We start from the raw sequence: 25,377 nt of genomic DNA on the forward strand, positions 1-25,377 counted from the left end.
GAGAAAGAGATCGAGAAAGGGGTGGCGTATAGGGCCAGAAAATTTCTCCATTTAGGGACTGTGGTAATTTGTTGACTCACTCATCCATGCTGGGTCTTTATGTTTAATGCAGGCCCCCCAAGGAAAGAGAGGGTTGAGGTGGGAGAAAGAGGAGGAAGATGAGTGAGGGGGAAACATGAGGGAGAGGAGAGAGTTAGCAGCCCTTCAAAGCGGACCCTAGAGGCTCTCTAATTGCCATTTTACATTAGCCCTCGACCCACCTGAATATATGGGCCCCAAAATTGATCCCCATAATAAGAAAATTAACTGCTGAGATTCTGTCGGTGGCTTGGAAACTGGAAAACAAAAATACTTCTCTCCAGAAATGATTTAAATCACTAACAAATAACAGCAGAAATACTTTTGACATTCATACATATGCAGAAGAATCGACACTGTAACGGAAAACTGTAATTTATACAAGAAAATTGTGTTTTAGCAACTGTGAAATGTTTTACTGCTGCATACTGCAAATTATGATACATCGTGGAAAAATGTTGTAGGCTGGGAAATAATTGCTGTGTTTCGAATGGTTCTGTAATTCTACCCCACAGAATACAGTACCATACCATATATTTGGAGTGCCCAAAACCATTTGACCACTAGTGGGTGCATGGTATTATTGTTGCGAGTGCATTAAAATATTTAAAGACTTGCCTTGTAAGAGGATGTATTTGTTGCACACGTTAGTGAGTGCTGTAACAATTTAACATATGTGGAAATAGTACCCCATCATTTAAAAGTGTATAGGGGACAGACTGGAGTGGCAGTAAGTCTTAAACATTTAAAACTCCTTGAGTCACATCGTATCGCCTGCAGGTTTTGGACTTCTAACGCCTTTTAAACATTGTGTTTGTGTGATAAATGTGGGCTAAGCTAGAGAAGTTTTTGTGAGACAAGGGCGGATCCCGAAGGGTTCAGGGGCTGGGTATTCCCACAAAAACATCTGTAGAGTCAAATTATTTGAGCAATATGACTCACACAAACAAGTACATGCAATCTGTTTTGCTCTTTGACATTCACAAGACACACAAGAGTAGTTAGAAGTTATTAATGAGTTCTTCTACATAGAATATCACAGAAAATACCAGGACATAGTGTCTATAATACTGTAAGGGGTTCTTCTACATAGAATATCACAGAAAATACCAGGACATAGTGTCTATAATACTGTAAGGGGTTCTTCTACATGGAATATCACAGAACATACCAGGACATAGTGTCTATAATACTGTAAGGGGTTCTTCTGCATATAATATCACACAACATACCAGGACATAGTGTCTATAATACTGTAAGGGGTTATTCTACATAGAGTATCACAGGAAAAACCTGGACAAAGTGTCTATAATACTGTAAGGAGTTCTTCTACATATAATATCACAGGAAATACCAGGGCATAGTGTCTATAATACTGTAAGGGGTTCTTCTACATAGAAGATCACAGGAAATACTAGGACATAGTGTCTATAATACTGTAAGGGGTTCTTCTACATAGAAGATCACAGGAAATACTAGGACATAGTGTCTATAATACTATAAGAAGTTATTCTACATAGAATATCACAGGACATAGAAGAAAGCGCAGTGGTATTATAGACACTACTATGCCCTACAGACTGCGGAGGCATTATTCACCCACGTCTTCCGGCACTACGGGGTGCCGGAGGACATCGTTTCTGATCGGGGTCCCCAGTTCACGTCCCGAGTATGGAGGGCGTTCATGGAGCGTCTGGGGGTCTCGGTCAGCCTGACCTCCGGTTATCACCCCGAAAGTAATGGGCAGGTGGAGAGAGTAAACCAGGAGGTGGGTAGGTTTCTGCGGTCGTACTGCCAGGACCGGCCAGGGGAGTGGGCGAGATACATCCCCTGGGCGGAAATGGCCCAGAACTCATTACGCCACTCCTCTACTAATGTGTCCCCCTTTCAGTGTGTGTTGGGGTACCAGCCGGTCCTGGCACCATGGCATCCGAGCCAGACCGAGGCTCCTGCGGTGGAGGAATGGGTGCAGCACTCCAAAGAAACCTGGAGGGCCGTCCAGGAATCCCTTCAACAGGCTAGTGGACGGCAGAAAAGGAGTGCTGACCTCCACCGCAGAGAGGCCATCGTGTTTGTACCAGGGGACAGGGTCTGGCTCTCGACCCGAAACCTGCCCCTCCGCGTGCCCTGCCGTAAGCTTGGGCCGCAGTGTGTAGGGCCGTTCAAAGTCCTGAGGAGAATAAACGAGGTGTGTTATCGATTACAACTCCCTTCCTATTATCGTATTAACACCTCGTTTCATGTGTCTCTCCTCAGGCCGGTGGTAGCTGGTCCCCTACAAGACGGTGAGGTGCTGGAGGTCCCTCCTCCCCCTCTGGACATCGAGGGGTCCCCGGCGTATACGATACGGGCCATTCTGGACTCGAGACGCCGGGTGAGGGGCCTGCAGTACCTCGTGGACTGGGAGGGGTACGGTCCGGAGGAGAGGTGCTGGGTACCCACCAGGGACATTTTGGATCCGTCAATGTTGAGGGATTTCCATCGCCTTCATCCGGATCGCCCTGCGCCTCGTCCTCCGGGTCGACCTCGAGACCGGTGTCGGCTCGCTGCGGGAGCCACGCGTCAAGGGGGGGGGTACTGTCACGACTCCGACCGAAGGCCACTCCCCTTCCCGTTCGGGTGGCACTCGGCGGTCGTCGTCGCCGGCCTTCTAGCTGCTACTGATTATTTCCTCCCCCTCCTTATGTGTTGATTGTGTGTGCACCTGTTTTGAGTTTGGTAGTAAGGCTTTATTAGTCAGCCGGCCCGCAGGGTTCCTTGTGCGGGATTAATTATTGTGATCGTCTGTTTGGTGTACTTGTGTGCACGTCTATGGGTTTTGTGTTTTCCCATTTTGTGGGTTTTCCCTGGACAGTTTAAGTCCCCCTGTTTGGGGCATTTGTTTGTTCAGTACGCCCTGTGTTTTTGTGAGGGTTGGCTTATAAGTAATCAAAAACCATTGACTACAGGCAACATCCGCGCTGGGCTAAAGGCAGGAGCTGCCGCTTACAATGAACGGGACACAGACATGGACGTACGCATACAAGAAATCCTGCTACGACCACCGACAAGACATCAAACATGCAAAAGGACAATATAGGAAGTTGTATGTGTGCAGACGATAATGGATTACAAAGGGAAACCCAGCCATGAGCTGCCCAGTGATGCAAAACTCCCAAATGAACTAAATAACTGTCATGCTCGCTTCGAGGAATATAACACTGTGCCTTATGTGAAAGCCACTGGTTTCCAGATGACTGTGTGATCTCGCTCTCCGTGACAGACGTATGCAAAAAGTTAAAAAAGGTAAACAATCACTAGGCTGCCGGGCCAGACAGAATACCAGGGCGCATACTGAAAGCATGCGCAGACCAGCTGGCAGGTGTCTTAACTTCTTATGGTATAGGGGACGCTTGCGTCCCACTTGGCCAAAAACCAGGGAAAATGCAGCGCAGCAAATTCAAATAAAATTGTATAAAAATCAAACTTTCACACATGTAAGATACTCAATTAAAGCTACACTCGTTGTGAATCCAGCCAACATGTCAGATTTTTAAAAGGCTTTTCGGCGAAAGCATAAGAAGCTATTATCTGATGATAGCACAACAGTAAACAAAGAGAGTAACATATTTCAACCCTGCAGGCACTACACAAAACGCAGAAATAAAATATGAAACATGCCTTACCTTTGATGAGCTCCTTTTGTTGGCACTCCAATATGTCCCATAAACATCACAATTGGTCCTTTTGTTCGATTAATTCCATCCATATACAGTGAGGCAAAAAAGTATTTAGTCAGCCACCAATTGTGCAAGTTCTCCCGCTTAAAAAGATGACAGGCCTGTAATTTTCATCATAGGTACACTTCAACTGTGACAGACAAAATGAGAGAAAAAAATCCAGAAAATCACATTGTATGATTTTTAATGAATTTATTTGCAAATTATGGTGGAAAATAAGTATTTGGTCACCTACAAACAAGCAAGATTTCTGGCTCTCACAGACCTGTAAATTCTTCTTTAAGAGGCTCCTCTGTCCTCTTCTCGTTACCTGTATTAATGGCACCTGTTTGAACTTGTTGTCAGTATAAAAGACACCTGTCCAGAACCTCAAACAGTCACACTCCAAACTCCACTATGACCAAGACCAAAGAGCTGTCAAAGGACACCAGAAACAAAATTGTAGACCTGCACCAGGCTGGGAAGACTGAATCTGCAATAGGTAAGCAGCTTGGTTTGAAGAAATCAACTGTGGGAGCAATTATTAGGACATGGAAGACATACAAGACCACTGATAATCTCCCTCGATCTGGGGCTCCATGCAAGATCTCACCCCGTGGGGTCAAAATGATCACAAGAACGGTGAGCAAAAATCCCAGAACCACAGCGGGGGACCAAGTGAATGACCTGCAGAGAGCTGGGACCAAAGTAACAAAGCCTACCAAGGGCATTGAAGATGAAACGTGGCTGGGTCTTTCAGCATGACAATGATCCCATATACACCACCCGGGCAACGGAGGAGTGGCTTTGTAAGAAGCATTTCAAGGTCCTGGAGTGGCCTAGCCAGTCTCCAGATCTCAACCCCATAGAAAATCTTTGGAGGGAGTTGAAAGTCCGTGTTGCCCAGCAACAGCCCCAAAACATCACTGCTCTAGAGGAGATCTGCATGGAGGAATGGGCCAAAATACCAGCAACAGTGTGTGAAAACTTACGGAAAACATTTGACCTCTGTCATTGCCAACAAATGGTATATAACAAAGTATTGAGATAAACTTTTGTAATTGACCAAATACTTATTTTCCACCATGATTTGCAAATAAATTCATAAAAAATCCTACAATGTGATTTTCTGGATTTTCTCATTTTGTCTTTCATAGTTGAAGTGTACCTATGATAAAAATTACAGGCCTCTCTCATCTTTTTAAGTGGGAGAACTTGCACAATTGGTGGATGACTAAATATTGTTTTGCCCCACTGTACATAACCTGCAAATATCAAAATCACTATATTCAACCCTGTGTAGATCAGTCAATTCTGAACATTAAGACTTAAAACTCAGGATTCTGTAAGAGCGTACCACAATCAAGATATGTGCTTACTTATAGCTTCCTGTGCCAACTGGAAGTGCCTTAAAATGGTGTCATAGGTGCTGTTTCGAAGGGTTAAAAAGGTCAGATCTTTTTAAAACTTCATATGTGTGATTAGGCAAACCTCGTGAACTGTAGATCAGTCATTTTTCCCAACAGATGTTAAAGAAAAGCTCTCTCTCACACACACACACACACACACACACACACACACACACACACACACACACACACACACACGCAATGGCATTTCCATATTCTCAAGGCTGTGCCGAGTTCAATGAGATGCCCCGCTTGACCGTAGCTCGCTCTGAGTGCAGCAACCTTGAAAAAAAAGGCCCAAAATGAAGCCTGGCCCAAAATGTCATTTGTTTTTGGGTGACAGTGAGAGAACTGTGAGGGTGAGAAGCACAATTCGACCTCAGGTACGTTCCTGAGGTCCTCCCGATCTGTGCAAGCCTGACCTTGACCATGTGGCATTAACCCTTAACAGTGAATCAGGGTTTTTTGATCTCACAGATTACAATGACTTCTCTCCCCATAGGAATACATTGCCTGCTCCTCTAAAGTCAACCTGAAGCCTATGTGGGTTATGAACCTGTCTTTGATGACAGTCCATCAGGCCACTATGAGGTCTACCTGTGTCGATTCTAAGCTTCCTGAAGCATCCGGAAGTGGTTAAAATCACCCTAAAAGTGTTTTTCCATACCCAACCTAATGTTTGATAGAAAAGTGAATTCAACCCTGTGTAAATCAGTCAGTCTCCCATAAAATTTCCAAGAAACCTAAATCACACACACACACAGCTTGGAAGGAGGGACACTTTGGGGTGCGTAGAGACAGACAGTGCCTGCAATAGTTAACTTTGTTTGAACTATTAAAGAACAGTCAGACCAAGAGTTCTGAAACTTTAGAAACCTGTTCTAGTCCATGGTGAGTTATGTGGCTCTAGAAGGTTTTCGGACCAAGAAACAGCCTCACACATTTGCAATGACTTCAATTCATTTTGACCATTACGAAAATGATGCCATTTAGAAAAGTCCCAGAGTCGCAAGACTAGGTGCATTGAAACCGGCTCGGCCCATAGAGACGGACCCCAACGTTTCTGTCAGATAGCTCATTCAATGACCCCGTAGCAAGGCATGGACAAAAGTGGATTTCCAGCACCAATTAAGGTCTTGCTCGGGCACCGAATGACCTATCGAGCTGAAACTCGGGATTCGGGGTCGCCTCACATAGGCCTACACATAATGTCAGAACTAGAACGCAGCTAGAACGTAACTATGTGTTTTACGTTTTTATTATGTTTTAAACTGAAGGGGCTGTGATTTATGGGCCTGCTCTGAAATATGTGATAGTTGGCTTCTAAATGAGTTGTAAAAAGTGGGTTTGGTGTCAGATGGATCAGTTTGGAGTCAGAATGACATCAAATTGACTGATGGACACTGACTTGCTAGTTGACTTTTGTACATTTGCAATATCTTTAAATGGAGAGGGACCATCACCAAAATGGCATTTTGAAATCAAATCTAAAAATGGCATCACCATAGTCTCCAGACTGTGCCGAGTTCAACGAGACGCCCCGCTTGACCGTAGCTCGCTCTGAGTGCAGCAAAGGTTAAAAAAAGCAGGCTCAAAATGAGGCCTGGACCTAAATTTCAGGGGCTTTTGGGGGATGGCGGCGGAACCGTTAGGTTTAGAAAGACAATTCAACCACAGGAATGTTCCTAAGGTCCTCCCGATCTGTGCAAGCCTAACCTTGACTGTATGGCATTAACCCTTAACCTCTAGCGTCGAGCAATCCCGTATCCGGGAGCGTAATCATAGCCTCAAGCTCATTACCATAACGCAACGTTAACTATTCATGAAAATCGCAAATGAAATGAAATAAATATATTCAAACACAAGCTTAGCCTAATGTTAACAACACTGTCATCTCAGATTTTCAAAATATGCTTTTCAACCAATAGCATTAAGCCTAGCATTCAGCAGGCAACATTTTCACAAAAACAAGAAAAGCATTCAAATAAAATAATTTACCTTTGAAGAACTTCAGATGTTTTCAATGATGAGACTCTTAGTTAGATAGCAAATGTTCATTTTTTCCAAAAATATTATTTGTGTAGACGAAATAGCTCCGTTTTGTTCATCACGTTTGGCTAAGAAAAAGACTGGAAAATGCAGTCACTTACAACGCCAAACTTTTTTCCAAATTAGCTCCATAATATCGACAGAAACATGGCAAACGTTGTTTGGAATCAATCCTCAAGGTGTTTTTCACATATCTATTCGATAATCTATCAGTGGTGGCAGTTGGCTTCTCATCAGAAGCAAACGGAAAAATACTGCAGCTGGAGATTACGCAATAATTGCGACGGAGGACACCAAGCGACCATCTGGTAGATGTAGTCTCTTATGGTCAATCTTCCAATGATATGCCTACAAATACGTCACACTGCTGCAGACACCTTGGGGAAAACGTGGAAAACGTAAGCTGACTCCTAGCTCCTTCACAGCCATATAAGGAGTCATTGGCATGAGGCGGTTTAAAAAAACGCGACACTTCCTGATTGGATTTTTATCTGGGTTTTTTCTGTAACCTCAGTTCTGTGGCACTCACAAACATTATCTTTGCAGTTTTGGAAAAGTCAGAGTGTTTTCTTTCCAAAGCTGTCAATTATATGCATAGTCGAGCATCTTTTCGTGACAAAATATCCTGTTTAAAACGGGAACGTTTTTCATCCAAAAATTAAAATAGCGCCCCCTATATCCAAGAAGTTAACAGTAAAACAGTTTTTTTTATCTCACAGATTACAATGACATCTCTCCCCATAGGAATACATTGCCTACTCCCCTAAATTCAACCTAGAGCCTATGTGGGTTAACAATGCCTTATGAACCTGTCTTCAATGACAATCCATCAGGCCACTATGGGGTCTACCTGTGTCGATTCTAAGCTTCCTGGAGCAACCGGAAGTGGTTAAATTCACCCAAAAGGTATTTTGATGGACATAACCTGCAAATGTGAAAATGACTGCATTCAACCCTGTGTAGATCAGTCAATTCTTAACATAAAGTCTTTAAACTCAGGATTCTGTAAGAGCATACGCCAAGCAAGATATGTGTTTACTTATAGGCCTACACTTAATGTCAGAACTGGACCTGCAGCTAGAACGTAACTACGTATTTTATGTTTTTATTATGGTTTGAACAGAAGGCGTTGTGAATTTTGGGCCAGCTCTGAAGTAGGCTTCTAAACGAGTTGGAAAAAGTGGGTGTGGTGTCAGTTTGTATCAGTTTGGTGTCAGAATGCTATCTAATTGACTGATGGACGGTGACTTGCTGGTGTCTTTTGTCCATTTGCAATATGTTTAAACAGTGAGGTACCATCACCAAAGTGACATTCTGAAATCAACCCCAATGAGTGATGGAGAGGAACCACTATCACTGCCCAGCCATCCTGTGTTCATCAGGCCAGTCAATTTTGCATTTTTGCAGGATTTTTGAGCATGACAAATTCGTGATGGTAAATGCCCTTTGAAACATATTGCAAATGCACGTGCATTTGCAATATGATTCAACAGTGAAAAAACATCACTCAATTTAGCATTTCTGCTGATTTTTTGAGCATGTCAAATTCGTGATGGTACATGGCAAATGGACATAACATCCTGATTTGGCATTTTCAAATCTGTCATATTGCATTTGGACATTTCTTATGACATTTGCCCCCCCAAAAAGTAACTTTTGACTTTGACTTTTGACTTCCTATGAAATCATATTGCAAATGGACAAAACATATGCCTTATGCACAAGTAAAAAAATAAAAATGCTGATAAAATTTGACAAAAGTATATTCATACAGTTCTTACACATTATTAATTGACAAAAAAAGCACAAGAATTTTGAAAAATGGTCCAGAAAGCACTTTTTTAAGGGGTTAAGTTTTTGAAAAAAAGTTCACATATTCGACTTTTGACTTCCAATGAATTCATATTGCAAATTGACAAAACATATGCACAAGTATTCATAAAAAATTATGATAATAAAATATGACCAAAAGTATGTTGATACAGTTCTTATACATGTGTAAATGACACAAAATTCGAAAGAATTTCAAAAACGGTCCAGAAACCACTTTTTTAACCTCTTGATCCTACTTGAGACGCAGACGTCCTACCTAGAGCTCTGGAAATGCAAATGCGCTACGCTAAACGCTAATAGTATTAGTTAAAACGCAAACGTTCATTAAAATACACATGCTTGGTATTGAAATAAAGCTACACTCGTTGTGAATCTAGCCACCGAGTCAGATTTTTAAAATGCTTTTCGGCGAAAGCATGAGAAGCTATTATCTGATAGCATGCAACACCCCAAAAGACCCGTAGGGGATGTAAACAAAAGAATTAGCATAGTCGGCGCTACACAAACCGCACAATAAAATATAAAACATTCATTACCTTTGACCATCTTCTTTCTTGGCACACCTTGATGTCCCATAATCAATACTGGGTCTTTTTTGGATTAAATCGGTCCATATATAGCCTAGATATCGATCTATGAAGACTGTGTGATAAACGGAAAAAAATAGCGTTTCATAACGTAACGTCATTTTTTAAAAGTTAAAAAGTCGACGATAAACTTTCACAAAACACTTTGAAATACCTTTCTAATGCAACTTTAGGTATTACTACACGTTAATAAGCTATAAAAATCATCAGGAGGCGATGTAAATTCGATAGCTGGTCGTGTGGAAAAAATGTCCGGAAAAACACAATGCCTCAAGTTGGTGGTCGGAGGGAATCGGTTCCCTTTGGTCGGTTCTACCAAGAATCAAATCAGAATCAAATGAGAAGACTCTCTACATACATCCTGTGGAAGCTGTAGGTACTGCAACCTCGGCCTCATTTAATACGGTTCACCTTTAACAATGGGTTGAAGTGGCGCATGGATATTTTTTTCCATCTCCAGTGATCAGATTTTCCTGCGCTTTTCGATGAAACAGACGTTCTGTTATAGTCACAGCCGTGATTTAAACAGTTTTGGAAACGTCTGAGTGTTTTCTATCCACACATACTAATCATATGCATATACTATATTCCTGGCCTGAGTAGAAGGACGCCAAAATGTTGCGCGATTTTTAACAGAATTTCCGAAAAAGTAGGGGGGAGGCTTAACAGGTTTAAGGGTGTGATAAGTTTTTTCAAAATTATTACTATTTTTGACTTCCTATGAAATCATATTGAAAATGGACAAAACATATGCCTTATGCACAAGTAAAAAAATATATAATAAAATTAGACAAAAGTATATTCATACATATATATTCTTACACATGTGTAATTGACAAAAGAAATCGAAAGAATTTCGAAAAACGGTCCAGAAAGCACTTTAAAGGGGATGATATGTTTTTGAAAAAATGTTCAGTTTTTCAAAATTGTACTTTTGGATGTTGACTTGTGTTACATTTGCAATATGATAAATCATGGTGGAGCGCACTCGCAATCTGTTGGATTTTTAAAGTGTTATACTTGGCATTTGCCACATGGCATTTGCAATCAACTTTAAATGAAACAACGCCAAATTGAATGGTATTGGACACCGTGTATATGGTTTGTCCAGTGCCAATGACTTCCCATTCATTTTTGTACATTTCAGGGGGGTGTTCCCTTACTGATGAAGCCCGTGACTGTTGTGGTAAACTCCTCGATGTCATCAGATGAATCCTGGAGCATATCCCAGTCTGTACTAGCAAAACAGTCTTGTAGTCTAGCGTCTGCTTCGTCTGACCACATGCATATTGAGAGCATCACTTGTACTTTATGTTCAAGCTTTTGTTTGTGAACAGGATGCAGGAGAATGGAGTCATGGTCAGATTTGCCAATAGAATGGAAGGGAGTGCATGAACATCGATCACACAGAGTGAGTCCATGCAACTTATTTTGTGACTTGTTTAGCACATTTTTACTCCTGAACTTATTTAGTCTTGCCATAACAAAGGGGTTAAATACGTATTGACTCAAGACATTTCAGCTTTAAATGTATTAATTTGTAAAAAATATTTTTAACATAATTCCACTTTGACATGATGGGGTATTGTGTGTAGGCCAGTGGCACAAAATCGAAATGTAATCCATTTAAAATTCCGGCTGTAACACAGTAAAATGTCCAGGACTGTGAATATTTCTGAAGGCACTGTAGGTGTATACGGAGTGGGTGGTATATATAGATCCGGTTAATGATCCCATGTGAGAACGATAGTCTAACATACCTCCAGTGTTTTTGTAGCTCTTCAGTCTCCATCCATCCCCTGCACCTCACAGCTCAGTTAGACAGACTCATATTTAAAGAGCTGAGATATGTTGGGACTGAAGATCAGAGAGGCTGGAGAAGACAGATCTTCTACCCAGAGAAACTGAGATTTGCTGAACTCTATCTAATAGACAGGGTTTCCTCTTTCACCTGAACATCGATATTCACCTGTCTGATTCAGTCCAACAGGGCTGAGTGTAGGAACCTCCAGCCTCCCGATTACTGTCTGATAGCAGCTGTGCAGAGGAATACTGGTTGTGGTTCACAATTTTGTACCAGGAGAACCTCCACCCTGTAGACCCGTTTTCAACCCCCCAACTCAGATGCACTGAGTCTACAACATTCGGTTACCATGATGCAGGAGACACACTCAGGACAGCTTTGAGAACAGCCTTTGGTTCTTGAGTCAGTCCTGTGTATGTACATGTGTGCACTCATTAAAAGAAGCATTTAGAGCAGGGCTGCCCAATTCCGGTTCTGGATGGCCGAAATACTTCCGTTTTTTGTTTGTACCTGGTAGTAAATTGCACTCACCTGGTGTCCCAGGTCTGAATTAGTACCTGATTAGAAGAAGAGGATGATAACCAGAACCAGAATTGGGCAGCCATGATATAGAGTGAAGGGTGTGCCATCATGCCCTGCCGGTGAATGTTAACTCTTCAGTCCAGAGTGTGTTATATAGTACAGTATTTTCCCTAAGTTCCAGTGCAGACACACTGATGTGCAGACACACTAAATTAACACCACTTACAGTGTACATAGAGTCATTAGTGAGAAAAGTCTACCAATTATTTAAGACATATGAGCTGTCTGCTCCGATTCACACCTTCTATTATTTAATTGTATGAACAGATCTGCAGTAAACAGGAGATAAAGAAGAAAGTTTCTATGAACTGATCAAATATTTAATACTACAGTACATTATAACCAAACGTGTGTGTGTGTGTCAGCTGTGCACTCTCGCCTACCACCTCCTCTAGCTGTCCTGTGAGCATAAGGCTTGCAGGAAGCACCAGAGCAGCAGCAGCCAGACCGTCCTCCAAACAGCCAGCAGGAACACAGCAGCAGCCAGGCATTCAGTGAGTAGTAATAATTATAGTTGACTGTCTGCCACTCAGACAGAACGGGGGACAGGGGGAGAGAACGAGAAGCAAGGAGGGAGGGAGAGAGAGAGAGGGGGAGGCAGGGAGAGAGGGCTGAGAGATATGGCAGAAAACGAGGTAGAGGGAGAGGGCAAGAGAGAGAGAAAGAAAGAGGGAGGGAGAAAATAAAAAAATAAAAAAGCAGTCAATGGATTGATACGATTAATCTTGGTGTACTAGACTTAAGGGGATACTTCGATGGTAAAACGGTTATGAGTAAGTGCTAAAAATACTTTAGTGCTCTGAAACAAAACTCTTCCAACAATGCTTCCAAAAGATGGGCGAGGTAACAAATTGCCATTTGAATCGTAATCTAGCCTACATACCTTAATACAGTATCTAAGTCTGGGTGATATGGCCAAAATATCATGTTACAATATACAAGTATTTGACAGTAAAACGGCATTTTATGTTTTTAAATAATAGTAGTTCATGACCCTAGGGTGGTGATTTCAATTATAAGTAATTTTAATGGAGCGTACTCCATTCTGATTGATTTATACTCTTCAATCCAACTTCAAACATTTTTGTTTTTAGCATTTCTTGCACTTTTGATGTCATTTCCACACTGTGCCATGCAGGGCTGCATGATATGGGAAAAGCATCTATGCCTATAGTTAATTGGTAAACAGTTGAAATCATGGAAATAAAATAAAACAAATTAATAAACCAGGGAGAAATTATTGACAGGGTAAGAACCAAAAAATTGGTCAGTGCTTCCAGTGGACCCTAATTATATGGTACATTACATGTTTTCTTACCTCATGTAGCTAACGCAGATATTCATACTTTGTCTATTCCTCTCAAGATACCGTTGCACAAACATGCGTATCTAGGCTTAAACCAGGCTGCATTACCTAGCTATGTTTGCTATGATTCTTAGTACATTTAGCAAGCTAGCTAGCCAGCTAACTAGTGCTTAGCATTAGCAGCTAATACGATTTATTTTAGCCACAATTTGCAAAGAAAAGACAAACTAGCAGACAGTAGTTTGCAGACAGTAAGCTACACAAACTAATAGTGTAATTATAAATAGCTATTGGAAAGCAGCATCGTTGTCACCAACATCTTTTTGCAGCTAGCTACCCCTATTACTAGTCTGTTCAACCTCTCTTTCGTATTGCCCGAGATTCCTAAAGACTGGAAAGCTGTTGCGGTCATCCCCCTCTTCAAAGGGGGAGACACTCTAGACCCAAACTGTTACAGACCTATATCCATCCTGTGCTGCCTTTCTAAAGTTTTTGAAAGCCAAGTTAACAAACAGATCACTGACCATTTCGAATGCCACTGTACCTTCTCCGCTGTGCAATCTGGTTTCCGAGCTGGTCACAGGTGCACCTCAGCGACGCTCAAGGTACTAAACGAAATCATAACTGCCATCAATAAAAAACAGTACCGTGCAGCCGTCTTCATCGACCTGGCCAAGGCTTTTGACTCTGTCAATCACCGCATTCTTATCGGCAGACTCAACAGTCTTGGATTCTCAAATGACTGCCTCACCTGCTTCACTAACTACTTCACGGATAGAGTTCAGTGTGTCAAATCGGAGGGCCTGTGGTCCGCACCTCTGGCAGTCTCTATGGGGGTACCACAGGGTTCGATTCTCGGGCTGACTCTTTTCTCTGTATATATCAATGATGTCGCTCTTGCTGCCGGTGATTCCTTGATCTAACTCTACGCAGACGACACCATTCTGTATACATCTGGCCCTTCTTTGGACACTGTGTTAACAAACCTCCAATCAAGCTTTAATGCCCTACAACACTCCTTCCGTGGCCTCCAACTGCTCTTAAAAGCTTGTAAAACTAAATGCATGCTCTTCAACCGATCGTTGCCCACACCCGCCCGCCCGACTAGCATCACTACTCTGGACGGTTCTGACTTAGAATATACGGACAACTACAAATACCTAGGTGTCTGGCTAGACTGTAAAGTCTCCTTCCAGAGTCATATAAAGCATCTCCAATCCAAAAATTAAATCTAGAATTGGGTACCTATTTTGCAACAAAGCCTCCTTCACTCACATACCCTCGTAAAACTGACTAACCTACCGATCCTCGGCGATGTCATTTACAAAATAGCCTCCAACACTCTACTCAGCAAACTGGATGCAGTCTATCACAGTGCCATCCGTTTTGTCACCAAAGCCCCATATACCACCCACTACTGCGACCTGTATGCTCTCATCAGTTGACCCTCGCTACATATTTGTCGCCAGACCCACTGGCTCCAGGTCATATTCAAGTCTTTGCTAGGTAAAGCTCCACCTTATCTCAGCTCACTGGTCACCATAACAACACTCACCTGTAGCACACGCTCCAGCACGTATTTCTCACTGGTCATCCCCAAAGTCAACACCAACTTTGGCCACCTTTCCTTCCAGCTCTCTGCTGCCAATGACTGGAATGAATTGCAAAAATCGCTGAAGTTGGAGATTTATATCTCCCTCACTAACTTTAAGCATCAGCTATCTGAGCAGCTTACCAATCGCTGCAGCTGTACATAGCCCATCTGTAAATAGCCCACCCAACTACCTACATCATCCCCATATTGTTTTTATTTCCTTTTTTGCTCATTTGCAAACCGTTATATCTACTTGCACATCATCATCTGCACATCATCATATATCACTTCAGTGTTAATTTGCTAAATGGAAATTACTTCGCTACTATTATTGCCTTACCTCCTTACTCCATTTGCACACATTGTATATAGATTTTTCTATTGTGTTGTTGACTGTACTTTTGTTTATCCTATGTGTAACTCTGATGTTTTTCATCTGCAGGTACTGGGAAACTGGTCAGAATAGAAGGATGGCGCTAAATACAGGGAGCTTCTTGAAGGAAACCTGTTTCAGTCTTCCAGATATTTAAGACTCGGGCGGAGGTTCACCTTCCAGCAGGACAATGACCATACTGCTAAAATAACACTCTAGTGGTTTAAGGGGAAACATTTACATTTCTTGTAATGGTCTAGACAAAGCCCAGACCTCAATTCAATTGAGAATCTGTGATATGACTTAAATACTGCTGTACACCAGTGGAACCCATCCAACTTGAAGCAGCTGGAGCAGTTTTGCCTTGAAGAATGGACAAAAATCGCAGAGGCTTGATGTGCTAAGCTTATAGAGACATACACCAAGAGACTTGCAGCTGTAATTGCTGCAAAAGGTGGCTCTACAAAGTATTGACTTTGGGGGGTTGAATAGTTATGCACAATCAAGTTCTGTTTTGCATCTTTAAAGTGGTAGGCATGTTGTGTAAATCAAATGCTACAAACTTCCCCAAAATACATTTTAATTCCAGGTTGTAAGGCAACAAAATACGAACATGTCCAAGGGGGGTGAATACTTTTGCAAGCCACTGTACTGCGGAGTGAATGGCAAGAAAGTGCTCCCTCCTTGAGTGACAGGGAAACGGCATTTCAGCAGGAGGAGCGGGAGTAAAGACAACTCAAGTAGCAAATGGAGTAAACTATAAAAACTGACATTATACCCACCAGAGATGCATATGACATTAACAAACCAAACATGGAAACACTGCTATAGAGTTTAAAGTGAAATCCCAAACCAGTCCGTGCATCAACACCGGTATATAGTAAAAACAGTATACCGCCCAACCCACCAGTATGTAGTATCATTCAGCATGGTTGAGGGGATCAGTTTGAGCAAGGAGTGGGAGCAGAACAGATAATCTTGATCATGTAATGACTAGTTATTTCGGGTTTAAGGTAAGTCGCAGATCAGTGATTAACAAACACGCAAATTCATAGACTCACTCACCTACTGTACCGGAATGTGGGCCAGACACAGGGGGAACCAAAATCCTACCTGCCAGCCCCATATTGGTCTTAAAAAAAGAAAACAAACATTTGAGACTATATCTAATGACATTGTACTCAATATACTCTTTAAACAAATTTCCTGTTTCCTTTCAATAATCACACTTTCCTGTTGGATGCTTTCCTATTACATTTAAATATGTATTCAACTGGCTGTGTCTCACCCTTAATCTTGTAAATATAGCCTCCTTTCTTCTGTCCCTTCCGTCCTCCCCTCCCCGGCTTTCCTCTGGACTTGAAATAAATGCCTGCCCTTAGTATCTCTATTCCACTGCTCCTGCCATCTCTACACCATCACTGTCCATATCAGGCTTTTTGCCTCTGCCTTGCTCATTGAAATGACAACATCAACATTCACACTACTAAGTGCTTGTTTAGCCAGTATATCAACTGCCTTGTTCCCCTCCACCCCCACATGGGCTGGGACCCAAGTAAATCTTATCTGTATACACACACACACAGATCTGTCTAATCCTGCCATGGGTTTGTAGCACCTCATAAAGCAGATCTTGTCTGCTACGTGAGCCAAAGGCCTGAAGACTCATCAACTATGCACATAAATCAAAGCAAATTAACTACTGGCTTGACTTCCTCCATCCAGCTCAGGGTAGGCAGAACGGTCAAAACCTTGAAAATCTAGAAAACAGGGACTGGACAAGACTGGACTGGACTGGACTGCAAGGGGAAAACCGCTGGTATGTTTCACAAAACAAAACAAACTGGCAACAGAGAATACAGGTATAAATACACTGGGGATAACGGGGAAGATTGGTGACACCTGGAGGGGGGTGGAGACAAGTACAAAGACAGGTGAAACAGATCAGGGTGTGACAGTTTTACCTTTTTTCTAAATACATTTTTTGTATATATCCATAAAAATGATGCCAGCTGATTCATGATTTCGACTGGCTGAGAAAATCTGCCTGCCTGTGTCTCGTCTCGACTCCCGACACATTACTATGGGACAGCAGGAGATCGAATTTGAATATTGAAACAGCGTTGCAAATGTCATAGAGACACACAGCAAGGTTTATACAAATCTCCGCTGTTGAAAACAAAACGTTTGTCTAAAAGAAATGTGAGATAATGTCTAAATACTTTTTATAGTGGAGATCAAATTTACAAGCTGCCTGCCTGGGCTGATGAGACAGGGGATTGCACAGTCAGATGGAACATAGTAAATAGGCATTTTAATGTTGTAGATTTAGCCGGTGTTAACTTCTGGAATAGACACTGGCTGGAATGCGGTTTTAACCATTTAGCATTCAGGATTAGACCCACCCATTGTATAAATAGTAATAATTCATACATGATACAAAGTGTTAATTTCAAGACCAACCAAAAGCTGGTTTTAGTGGTAGTGCCGTTGGTTATTGCATAATTTTTTTACTGTGGAAACTCAGCCTATCCAGCCGTGACGCACAATGCCCATATGCACATGGAACAAGAGTAATGTGCTTTCTGTGCATGTATAATTCATATTTATAAACATAAAAAACGTATGTTTTTGCCCATTTAGTTTTATTTGATTAAAAACCGAATATCGTAAATGAAGGCTTATTTTTTCCCCTGCCCTATGCAATTACCAAGTAGGCAAGTCTGTTGATAAAGGGTTTGGCTCGTTAGACCGCTTGGAAATCAATCTTAATCACCAAAGCTTTATTAAAAGATGACATTTGAGAGGAGCATAACAGTGAACTGACATTCCATTTTAATCTATTTATTTTAGGCAGGCCTACATTATTTTAGCCATGCAGCTTCCGTGTTGGACGTGCGTAAACCCCCCTTCCATGATGTAGGCTACACGTGTCCATGCCCATCATGAAACGAGAGATGAGAACCTTGCTGAATACCGATTAACCTTATTTAAGAACTATTTTCCTGTAACAATTGTTTGTTTTCCATTTCATATATTCAAAACTACTTCAAAAATCTTTTCCAAGCATTACTTTTCTGTCCCTCCCTTATTTTCTCTTTCGCAGATTTTGATTATTGATTTTTTTAGTTATTTTTGACTAACTTTTTCAGTGATTAGCTGTGTACGCTATTTGGCGCGCGTACAGTTTAGCCCTGAAGTTTAGACTTATGCACTAATACCAGATAGCCTAAAATAATTAATATTTTAATCTGCCCTTGGACACTTCTGGTACCTCTGAAAGGATCAGCTGAAGACAACTGAGGCAGCCAACAGCGCTACATATAGTCTGAATGCATTTTTTAACAAACTACTCATAAACAGCAGAATACCACTCTGCACCCCACTGCTGGCTTGCTTCTGAAGTTAAGCAGGGTTCACCCTGGTCACTCCTTGGATGACAGACCATATGTTGCAGGAAGTGGTGTTGGAAGGCCAGTAAAGAGGCACCCTTTCCTCTGGTCTAAAAAAAATAATGTCTCAGGGCATTGATTGGGGAAGTTGCCCTGTGCAGTCTTTTGGATGGAAGTTAAATGTTTCTCCTGAATCTCTGTAGTCGTTAAAGATCCCATGGCACTTAACCCGGTGTCCTGGCAAAATTCAATATCTGGCCATCATGGCCACCTAATCATCCCCTGCTTCCAATTGGCTCATTCATCTTCCCTGTAACTGTTCCCAAGATGTTGCTGTCAATGAGAACATGGTCTCAGTCAACCTACTGGGTAAAATATAGCACAACAGTGCATACCATTTTTCTCTATCTGCTCCTGAACTATATATGTATATATATATAACTGCCTTACTGTCAGCAGCCAATTAACAGCAACTTCATACAAGAAATAACCCAGTAACAACAGAGGATTTGCAATAATATGTATTATCGTCCAGTGGAGGAGTGCAGAGGGTATGAATGCGGGGGTGTTCATAGACACAACAAAGGCCTTAAATGTCCACAATCTTCTCGGCCACATGTCATTAGTACACCTCAATACAGTTCACATAACAATGCATAACTTGCAAGCAACCTCCCTTTTAACTAAAATGTCCACCCAAATACTTCTGGCAGGGCAATAATAGTCCAGCTCTAATGAACTTCAATGGGAAGTGCATTGGAAAAATAGAGAGTCTGTTGCAGGGTAAAGCACTGGAATGAGAAAGAGAACAAGAAAGATCTTAGCTGTGGTCTTCAGGCGTGCCGGTGTACTGTCTGACTGTCCGATGGTTTGTTGGTTTGTATGTTAAAGCTTCGCAACAATGTTGCTACTAATCCATGCGATCCATAACGGGCGCGGTCCCAAACGAAAACAACCATGACCTAGAGCGACGATGATTGAGTTAAATACTTTATAAACTACACACGCTGAAAACAAACAAAACTTCTGCTCCTGCCAGAGATTCCAGTATGTCATATATGTTTGGTAGAGGGTAGGCATCGCTTTCTGTTATGGCATTCGGCTTCCTGTAGTCCACACAGAATCGATATCCACCATCTTTCTTAGGAATCAGGACAACCGGAGAAGCCCATCCGGAAAAAGAAGGTTCCACATTTCCATTCTCCAACATGGTTTTGAGCTGTTCATTGAGAATTGCCAGTTTGGCGGGGGACAGCCTGTAGGGATGCTGCTTAATGGGGACCTCATGCCGGGTGTAGATTTTGTGTTTTGATTTTGAAGACGGTTGTACGGCCGAGTGTAAGAGTACAGACCTCACTGTTCACGTCCAACATCTGGGATAGCTGCCACCTTTCATCATCTGACACACATGCCTGTTCCACCGCTTGTTTGATGTAGAAATCAGCATCAGGGTTGCTTTTGATCTCGGATAGAAGGGAGGGGGGTACGGCGGTAATCAGGGTTCTCAGACTTCACTGGTGGAACATGTTTTTGTCTTTGTCTCTTTATATTTTCTCTGTCTCTGACTTGACCTTGTCCAGACTCTGCATAATGTAACAGGCTCCAACCTGACATCAGTGCATTACCAGGTTGAAATGGATGAGGCTGGGAATAGTCAGAGTGTAGCCGATAGGAGGGTTCGGACATAGAGATGCTCAGTCCACTGAAGAACAGGAAGTCTAGGCCAAGGACTACAGCAAATGCAAGGCTTGAATCTGCAAGAATAGCCACAGGAAGGTTAATAGTCTCACCATGCAGTTTTATTATTATACTAATCCAGCCCAAAGGAGTGGTAGGTTCTCCATTGGCCAAGTACAATGGTCCCTCCTCCCATGTTCGTAGCTCCTCATGAGGTAATGCCATGTTCTGCCACAGGGCCTCTTGTAAGATGTATAAGATGCCCCTGTGTCAATTATTGCCTTTACCTTTCCAGTTCCTAACAGTCAGAGGAACCAATAGTTGTTGCGGAATAGGAATAAGGCCACTAGCTATGCTGTCTAAAGGCTTCATGGTGGGCATTAAGGCTGACCCAATTGTATGCAAGCCACCACGCCTGTCTAGACTTTCAGTCTTCGGTCCTTTCTGACCTTTTCCTGAATCCTGACGCTGGACATAGAGTGGGCAAGAATCTGGAGGATGTTGGACTTTACACCTCCAACACATAACTGGACTTTTGTCCTGGATCTTGGGTACAAATATCTGAGACGGTTTAGCCCCAGGAGAGTTATGGGTATACTGGGATGAGGGAACAGGGTTTTTAGTTTGGAGGTGGTGCTTCCAGTCCTTCTCCAACTGAGTCCCAAGACGCACCAGATCATCCACATTCTGCACATGTTCTCGAAGTTGTCTAGCAAGGCGGAGAACCATGTTCTTAAGAAGGAGTTTGACCATCACCTGCTCAGTAATGTCAGCCTTCCATTTCCTACATAGAACTCGATAGGAGAAGGTATTGGCTCTGCTTCACCCTGGACTCTGTTACGAACACGTTCCGCCAGTTCATCCCCATAGTCCTCTGAGAGGAAGGCTAAGAGGAATATTTTTTTCAACTCCTCCCAGGTTGACACATGTTCACGGGCTATCTCCCACCAGTGTCTTGCTGTACCATGGAGAACACTGCGGAGGTTAGCAAGAACCTCCAAGTCAGTAAGGGGCCGGATAGAAAGAAAATCATTACACTTAGATAAGAAAAACAGTGGATCAATATCATCTTCTGGGCTGCCAAAAGTGGGGAAAAGTAGTTTGATAGGGAGGGAGCGCTCTAGAGGAGGCATGACAGTGGCAGCGGGAGTTCTGTTTAACAGCATCTTCAGAGGGGTTTTTGTAGTACTACCTGTTCCTATTCCATTACTGGCCAAGCCAGTGGCAGAGGTAAGACCTGAGGGAGGTGCAGAAGATTTGTCCAGAAGGGAAAAGCACTGCATTACCTTCTGGTGCAGCTCTTCCAGTTGAAGATCTGTGGCCTTCTGTGCTTTTTCCATCTTATTAACGGTGTCCTTTTGAGTCTGTTCAATCAAACATCGTAATTCCCCTGTGAGAGGGTTCTTCATGTCCTCCTTCCTTCAGATAAGAACACACTCCCTTCACAACAGAGGCTGACTCCTCTGCTCTCTGTTTTTGTTCCTCCTCAAGATAGATTATGACTTGATGATGGTTAGTTTCCATTTGTGTTTTGAACCGGTCCAATTTTCCTTGAATATCCTGCTTCAGAGAATCTTGTAAATATTTCTGTCTCTGAACAATTTGTTGTTGGCTTTCCTCCATTTGACAGGGAAGGTAATCCAACCTCCGCTGCACATCTGTCTGATGAGCCTCCACACATTCACTGAGTTTGCGAATGGCATTCACCTGCATTGTCAAACTATGATTGGTGTGTCCATTGATGTTCCATTTGTCCAGTGATCACAGAGACACCTCTCCCAGTCTCTCTGGACAGGGTAACAGGAAGAGGTTGAGGGGAGGGTAATGGTGGAGATGTTATAGGTGAGCCAGAAACCTGCGGATTAGGGGCAGTGCTATCCAACTCCATTAGTTAATCGAGTCCTTCCACAATGAAAGAATCCCGAACATGATTACCATCAGGTGTGTCCACATTGACACAGTATGGGGTTCCAACAAAAGACATGATTCAATCTTGTGTGTATGGTGTTATGAGTGTTTCTCTTCATGTCCCTGTTCGGGCGCCAATTCTGTAGCGGTATTTATTAGAGAGGGGTAAAAAATTATTTTGTTCGGGCGCCAGGCAGGTATTAACCATGCCGAAAGGAAAAGAGTAGAATAGAGAGAGTACCACTACCAGACCCACACACATCAGCAGAAGAGACTGCCTAGATTGTAGCCTGTTTACCAGATAGCCAGTGGAGAGAAAAAAGAATACACACCTTATAAAACCCACATCACAGCACAGGGGTAACCCCAACAAGAATACCTCATACAATAATAATAATACCAATGGTAGAGCAATTTAACAGCAACTTCATACAAGAAATAACCCAGTCATCAACAGAGGATTTGCAATAATATGTATTATCGTCCAGTGGAGGAGTGCAGAGGGTATGAATGCGGGGGGTGTTCATAGACAAAACAAAGGCCTTAAATGTCCACAATCTTCTCGGCCACATGTCATTAGTACACCTCAATACAGTTCACATAACAATGCATAACTTGCAAGCAACCTCCCTTTAACCTGTTTTGGCTGCATCCCTTTGTTCTCAATTTCCGCCTGAAGACATACCCAAATCTAACTGCCTGTAGCTCAGCCCCAGAGGCAAGGATATGCATATTCTTGGTATCATTTGAATGGAAACATTCTGTTTGTGGAAATGTTAATTGAATGTAGGAGAATATAACACAGTACATCTGGTGGAAGAAAAGAGAGGTTTTTTATTGTTGTAGTATCTCATCTTTCACATGTACTAGAATAGCCACACAGTCAGATAGGATGCTGGAGATCATTTTGATGGATAACACAAGAGGGCAACTGTAGGTGTGTAAAGTTTCAGACTGATAACTTCAGGAATGGGTGAGCTACATAACATTTAGCATGAAGTCACCCAGGTGTCCCACACAAGTTGCCCAAATGTACCCAAGTGGCCGAATTGGTGAAATGACCTATAACTATATACAGCAATGCAAATAACTATATACAACATATCAAAAAGCAATTCTAACACACACACACACACACACAATATATATTTTTTTAAATGTTAGAAAATAAATATTTAAAAAAAACAGTACACACCCCTTGGAAGTCCTCGTCATAATATTTTGCTGCCTGTGCCATGTCCCATAGCAGTCTCTTTCTGATGTAAAGCAGAGGCAAACTGAACAAGTGGTGCATTTCATGCGACACAGAACACAACGACGCCTCCATGCTGTGCCCTTTTGGCCCTGAGGCACAGTCATGCCTGCAGTAATGAACTGTGGCATATGAACACCACTGGGGGCACAGGTAGAGTGGGCAGCTTGGCACCGGGGCCTCCCAGTCGGAGTCGCTATCACTGTGAAAGAGAACATTAAAAAAATATTTGTATTGCATGAGCCTTTTATCATCACATAAAATAAACAGATATGTATTGATTGTATAGAGCAGAGGGAACAGTCACTAAGGTGTTCCATTCAACTCCGGCCATTGTTGTGTATATATATATATACACACACACACCCAAACAAACCAACACACACACACACACACACACAAACAAACTACACATTCCATTTTTATATATAATATATATATATATTTTTATATTTCATAAAATGGCCAGAAGTACGTCCTGTCCTTGCAGAAACAGCTCCTCAGTTCGTTTGAATCATAACACTCCAAGATTCCTCAAACAAAAAATCTGTCTCACTTTCACTTTAGAGTTTGACTTCGCTTTACAAGATGTATTCGCCATGATATCTTCAATGAAATCGTTGAAACTACATCTTTCCGAAATACAGCTGCGCGTAAACAGCAACTCCTCTGATCGTCAAGGCGAAAATGGAGTTCCCTGCGCGTGCGATTACAACTCAGGAATTGTGGTCCAACCCTAAATCATTACATACTGGCGTTTACCTCAGCTCATTGGCTATCTACCCAGCTAGATTTCAAGAAGATCAGTGGTCATTGGGCAGAAATACAGTCAATCAATGAAGCTTCGCTAACATTATTGGTGCGTATGGTAGTCATTTATCGTTGTCTTCAAATCAGCTCACTTCGGTCAGTCAATACTACCAGCAAAAAAAACAACGTTATTTGGCTGTATTGCAAACATCAGAGGAATGCACTGAAACACACCATGACTAGATAAACAATTGTTTACAGGGGCGAATCACGCCGAATGCTCCGTAAAAAATTGATAGAGATGGAATTCAAGGCACAAACGGTTTACAAAATATATCGATTTAGGCTATAAAATGGATTTTATCAAAGAAAACGGCACTTCATTTGATCAATGGGACACTCAGGAAGAGAAATAAGAGCAAGATATCAGAATGTAAGTCATAATTTTACCTTCAGATGTGAATGTGTAAAAACTGTCATGGCGGAAAATGTTTCTGTTCTTGATTGCTCTTAAACAAAAGCATGGGATTTGTTCTCTGTAATAGCTATTTTAAATTGGAAAACGTAGTTTGATTACCAAGATTCTTATCTTTTGACGGGTGTAAGACACTTGCATTTTCAAGAATGTTTAATGTTACGAAGTTGTATTTTTAGTTGTCACTCTGACATTTTTGGCTCAGTGTTCTGTCGCTCATGGGGACACGACGTCAATGCCAAATCTAAGGGTATAGAGCTAGAAAATTCAAGCCCCTTGGGTGCTGCCAATGAGTTACATTAGAAGTTCCCATCCAAGAAGGCTCAAGGTCATTAGCCAAAGACAAAATTATGTTAATTCACGTTATATCTACAGTAGCTTTATTGGACTGACCGATCATGTCAACATCATACTTTCAAAATCGTAGCTAGCAGTCATCATGAATCAAGTCGACAATCTACTGGAAAATCCTTTGAAGAGAAATTATAAAACGTATTGATGCTCATCGCCCATTGGACATAAACATTACATAACAAATTGGAAATCTCAAATTCAACAATGAGTGGTTTGGAAGGATTCAGTAGCTAACTGCAGGCATTGCAAATTAATG

The sequence above is a fragment of the Oncorhynchus tshawytscha genome, linkage group LG03 (assembly GCF_018296145.1).
Source record: "Oncorhynchus tshawytscha isolate Ot180627B linkage group LG03, Otsh_v2.0, whole genome shotgun sequence".
NCBI lineage: Eukaryota > Metazoa > Chordata > Actinopteri > Salmoniformes > Salmonidae > Oncorhynchus > Oncorhynchus tshawytscha.